Source organism: Gymnoscopelus microlampas, assembly GCF_963454915.1.
Source record: "Gymnoscopelus microlampas genome assembly, chromosome: 4".
In the NCBI taxonomy this organism is placed as follows: Eukaryota; Metazoa; Chordata; class Actinopteri; order Myctophiformes; family Myctophidae; genus Gymnoscopelus; species Gymnoscopelus microlampas.
This window is the reverse complement of record NC_139941.1, coordinates 50,432,955-50,438,954: the sequence shown is the minus strand read 5'-3', so window position 1 is coordinate 50,438,954 and position 6,000 is coordinate 50,432,955.

Below are 6,000 nucleotides of genomic sequence, written 5' to 3'. Positions count from 1 at the left end.
GGCACCAACCTGCTCATCTGGAGCAATTAGGGGTTCAGTGTCTTGCTCAAGGGCACTTGGTCAGTAACTCTGGTGGAGTCCGGGATCGAACTGCCAAGCGGCCGATCTACCTCCTGAGCCACTGCTGACGCATTTACTAAAGTGCTGAACAGACAGGGACACCCCTTTGTGTGTGTGTGTGTGTGTGTGTGTGTGTGTGTGTGTGTGTGTGTGTGTGTGTGTGTGTGTGTGTGTGTGTGTGTGTGTATACTGTATATAAAACCTTATCAGAATATAGAGCTATTTAACGCTTATTGTAACAAACAAATATCACTTACCCTTTCTTTGAAAGATACAACCTGGACATAGATTTCTGTAGTGAGCCTGTAACTTCTGAATGTGTGTTGTGCTTATCAGCAGATAGACTTATGAGACAGACCCTTATTGGGGTTTATTATTGGGCCAATCAAACAAAATGAGAGTTGTGCAGAGAGCTCATTTACAGCCCCCGAACCAATAACGGAGCTGAACAATCAGACATGAGGGAACGGCATAGTTTTGCGGAGGTATGCGCTCTAATGAGTGCAATCTTTCTAATTCTATTAGAGATGAGCACTCTCCTCCATGATTCAGTTAGCCTACGGTACAAAGACGAGCATCCTTTATTATTATCCTTTATGTTATTACGATAAAATTCATGCTGTGCAAGGTATGCTAAATGGAGAAAGTGTCCGCTACAATCTCTCTGGAAAGTAATTATACATTTACTTTAAGTACTGTACTTACTTAATTATTTAAGTATAATGTTGGCACTTTTACATTACTTATATTATATAGAGTATTTCCATTTTTCATTGTCTCCGCCAGGCCGAAAACATGGCTTAGACTATGTTTTGCACCCTGAAAAAAACATTTTTTGATATTACTCCTACAGATTATGTCCAAACATCGCACAAATCGCTACACAGTATCTCTTATTGTCATGTGATCAACACAGATCTGTCCAATTTCCCATTTTCCAGATTGCCTTCCAAAGTTTGCAGGATTGGTTCGTTTTGAACAAAATGCCTCAAATCATGAATGCAGCATGCGATTTCCGTGAAATTGTGCACGCACATTCCCACTAGGCCGAGGAAGAAATGCCACTTGAACATTTTTAAATCAGGCTGATTCGTGTTTCAACCTATAACTGCACTGATCTGCGTGAAACTTTGAATGCACACTCCTTACAGGCCAAGGAAAAACCTTTGCCCTGCATTTTTCACATCTGCCTTTTAGAGCGCCACCAGGAGGCCAACTTTTGTAAATCATTTTTTTGCTATCACTCCTTCAGATTCTGTCCAAAAATCACGCAAATCAATACACAGTATCTCTATAGTCATGTGTCCAATATTTCATGTTCCATCCTAGTTGGCTAAGGTTGGCTTCCAAAGTTTGCAGGATAGGTCCGTTTTGAACAAAATGCCTCAAATCATGAATGCAGCATGCAATTTCCGTGAAATGTTGCATGCATATTCCTATTAGGCCGTGGAAGAAATGCCACCCTTTTCACATTGGCCTGTTATAGCGCCACCAGCAGGTCAAATTTAGCAAAACACATTTTTAGAACAAAATGCCTCAAATCATGCATGCAGTGTGCGATTGCCGTGCACGGCCTAGGAATAAATGGCACCCTTTTCACATTGGCCTATATAGTGCCACCAGGAGGCCACAATAACCTACCTGACCTGGCGGAGACCTGTGCTCCGAGGAGCACTTTTTTTCTAGTTAGAGCTATTTTCACTGTGCATTTGCTACTGCCTCATCCTAATAATAACCACTTAACAAAACGATGCAAGACCATGATGATCAAAGCATTTAGCATTTTGTGCAAAACAGCAGGACGTTGCAGAACATATTACATCTGAGAACAACAGACAGACAGACAGACACACAGGGTACATTCAGTACATTAGATCTGCTGAGATTACTGGAGTGCCCGAGTCAAATGTATCAGGAGTTGTCAAATAATGTCCTACGCCACCATGATGCCGTGAGTATTGAGTACGGTACGCTGTGCTGAATGTGCTTCTCAAGGACTGTCTTGGGTTACACGTGAGCTGTCTCTCATCGTGGGGCTCTCAGAGAGCTAAGGTTACTCAGTGTTTAGTGTACTGTAATTAACCCCTTAAGACCGGGGAACGCATCTGTGTAACCAATTTAACCCTTATTTTATACTTTGGCTATTCATAAATAGCTCAGAGTGCGGCCACGTTATTGAAAAGTCGTGAAAATGTGTGCAAATCATTGAATACAATATATTTTTAAAGCGAAAATGTTTAACTCAAATGTTTGCTTCTGGGGGTCCCTGAGACAACATATTTTGAGATGGGGGTCCGCGGCCAAATGCATATCATGTTGGGGGTCCTTGACATGAAAAAGTTTGAGGAAAAAGTTTGAGAACCACTGATATTATAGTTTTTACAAAAAACTGTCAAGATTTAGAAGACATTTGTAGAATCCTCCAGAAGCAAATATTTGAGTTACAAATGTTTGCTTTAAAAATATATATATTCAAAGATTTGCACAACTTTCCATGATTTTTCAAAAAAATAGCAGATCTACAAGCTCATAGCGCGGCACTCGGTGCCGCGCTATGAGCTTGTATATCTGCTATTTTTGAATAGCCAAATAAATCTACAGTAAAATGACACAGATGTGTTCTCGGTTTGATTGGGTTAAGCAGAAGCCTTTTTCCTCTCTCTGCAGTGTGCTCCGACACGTGGCTCAACCTGCAGTCTCTATATCCCCCTAGCCTAGCTGCCATGCCCAATTTTCTCCTACATTTTAACTCTTGACAATATGTATTACTTCTGCTCTAATTATACAGGCATCCTAGAGAAAATTGTGCCGCGACCGACGACCGGTGGTGATGATGTATCACCTTTCATTTCCAAAACTAAACTCACTCTCTCTTTTCATGTGGCTGGGGGAATTTCATGACTCATTGGCATGTAGTTTTTTTCTTTTTTTTTCTGCAAATGAAAGATTTACAGCTAGTTCTCTACCTGGGGAAGTGGTGGAAAAAGTACTCAAATTCTTTACTTAAGTAAAAGTATCAATACTGCCATGTAGAAGTACTCTGTTACAAGTAAAAGTCCGGAATTCAAAATTCACTTGAGTAAAAGTGAAAATGTGGTTGGTATCCAAATGTACTTAAAGTACCAAAAGTAAAAGTACTAAAATGTTTGAGAACAGCAGATCTACAAGCTCACAACGTGTCGCGATGCGACGCGTTGTGAGCTTGTAGATCTGCTATTTTCAAATAGCCTAGGTAAGACATAGGGCTGAAGTGGTTAATGTATGTTTTATAATGTAATGATTTATATCTGCAAAGTAACTAGTGACAAAAAAAAATCAAATAATTGTAGTGGAGTAAAAGTATAATTTTTGCCTCTGAGATGTAGTGGAGTAGAAGTAAAAGTACAGACAATTGGAAGTACTCCAGTAAAGTAAAAGTACCTCAAAATTGTACTTAAGTATACAGTACTTGAGTTAATTTACTTAGTTACTTTACACCACTGCTACCCGGGGAAGTCGCGTTTGTGCACATAGCACTTTTTTCTTTCTTTTTTGCTCTCCCCCCCTCCTCCTCGTCCTCCCCCCTCTTTGCCTTGAGGTAGATGAATGTCGCCTGCTACCGCACAATCAGTATTTCCACCAAAGTGTTTATGTCTTCAGGCGTTACTGCGCGTCAGGCACGGTGCCCTAGCCACATAAATGCAACGCCTTTATGCCGCTGAGCCCGAGCCAGCCTTGTGTTTTGTGGCAGATTTCAGTGTTTTTTGTGCTTCCTGTGTTTTTGCTTTGAAGGTGTACGATGTAGAACTCGGTTCCTCTGTGTGTTGTGTACGTTGTCGTCGTTCAATGTTTGGGCCGTACTGTAAAGCTACGATAGCTTAACCTATTAAGACCTGGAACGCATCTGTGTCACTTTTTGATTTGAGCTAAAAAGCATTATTTGAAACTTTGGCTATTCAAAAATCGTGAAAATATGTGCAAATCTTTGAATATATATATTATTTTAAAGCAAACATTAACTCAAATCTTTGCTTCTGGGGGTCCCTGGAACAACATATTTTGAAATGGGGGTCCGCAACCAAATTCATATCGTTTTGGGGGCTTGATATGAAAAAGTTTGAAAAACACTGACATAGAAACATATGTTTTTCAGAAAACCGTTTAGAAGACATTTTGCAGAATCGGAACCTCAGTCCTCAATGGGTTAACTACCTTTTATCGGTAGCTTCCGGGGAAGCTTCACTATACTTTAACCCTTTAAGACCAGGAACGCATTCTTTGTCATTTTAGATTTCTTTGGCTATTGAAAAAGAGCAGATCTACAAGTTCATAGCGTAGCACCGAGTGAGCTTGTAGATCTGCTATTTTTTTTTAAATCGTGAAAATGTGTGCAAACCTTTGAATAATATATCTTTTTAAAGCGAACATTTCTTAAATATTTTGTTCTAGCGACCCCCAGAAGCAAAGATTTGAGGTACAAATGTTCGCTTTAAAATATATATATATTCAAAGATTTGCACACATTTCACACAGTTTCATGATAAAAAAAAATAGCAGATCATAGCAGACATAGCACGGCACTTGGTAAGCTTGTATATCTGCTATTTTTGAATAGCCAAAGAAATCTCAAAATGATCTCAAAATACGTTCCCGGATTGAATGGGCTAAGAATGATAGCGTTCAAATAGTTAAGCTATGACCAAGCTTAAATGACTATACGTAGCACAAACACATCTCTAAAATAGAATTCTTCCTCTCATTCTATTTGTAGCTTTTCCAGTCACTTGTTTTATTGAATCACTCAACGTCAGAGCCTATCCTCTGCCACATTATTGATCACATAGGAAGGTACAAAATAGCTTCAATGCAGCTACAGTATAGCTTACTAAAACGTGTAGTGTAGCAAGCTGCTTATTTTGAAAGAGTTTATTTCAGTTTTTATTGTGTAGCTCTCAGTTTACTTTCTATAATGTGTAATTAACGTTAGGCAGTCATTTGGCCCAACACTGTGTGTAATGAAATGGTCAAGGAAAAAAGCCATTTGGTTTGTGGGGGTTATTATGACTTTCTGAAACACAAAACAACCACCTACAAATGTAATGGTTTTATATCGTCTTTTGTCGGGTGGAAAGCTCATTATGTCCAAAGTGTAACTTTTCGGTGATTATTCACAAAAAAAAACACAAAAAGTTAGAATATGGAGATATTCTCAGAAGCAAATATTTTACTTCTACTCCACTACAATTATTTGAAACCTTTAGTTACAACATACATTAACCACGAATAGCCCTATTTTATACCCAGGCTATTTGAAAATAGCCCATCTACAAGCTCACAACGCGTCGCATCGCGACGCGTTGTGAGCTTGTACATCTGCTATTTTCAAACATTTTAGTACTTTTACTTTTTGTACTTTAAGTACATTTTGATACCAATACTTTTGTACTTTTACTCAAGTGAATTTTGAATTCCCGACTGTAACAGAATACTTCTACATTGCAGTATTGATACTTTTACTTAAGTAAAACATTTGAGTACTTTTTCCACCACTGAGAGATAAGAGGTTTCTGCCCGTACAGTAAAGCTGTACCGATGCAACTGTGACATTTATTCCTTTTCAAAGCTTTGGTTCTTTTTGAATATCAAATGATACAGCGATTATTTTTGGATGCCAAACGATACAGTGACTTGAGGATAAAGTGCACATGGCGGGTATTTTGATCTGCATAATATAAAGCATTATGGAGCAAATATCATAAAATGTGTTTGACACATTTGCCCCCCCTGCTTTCAGAGTCAAATATGGTTCAGTACAATTGAGCTAATATAAAATGCAATAGTCCAGTATAGTCTACTGCACTTATAGTAGGTATTTTCATGCATTCTATAAGCAATACTGTATAGCCTAGTGTTTTGTATGTATCCGTAGTCATCAAAGCCTGACGGTATACAATGCAGAAA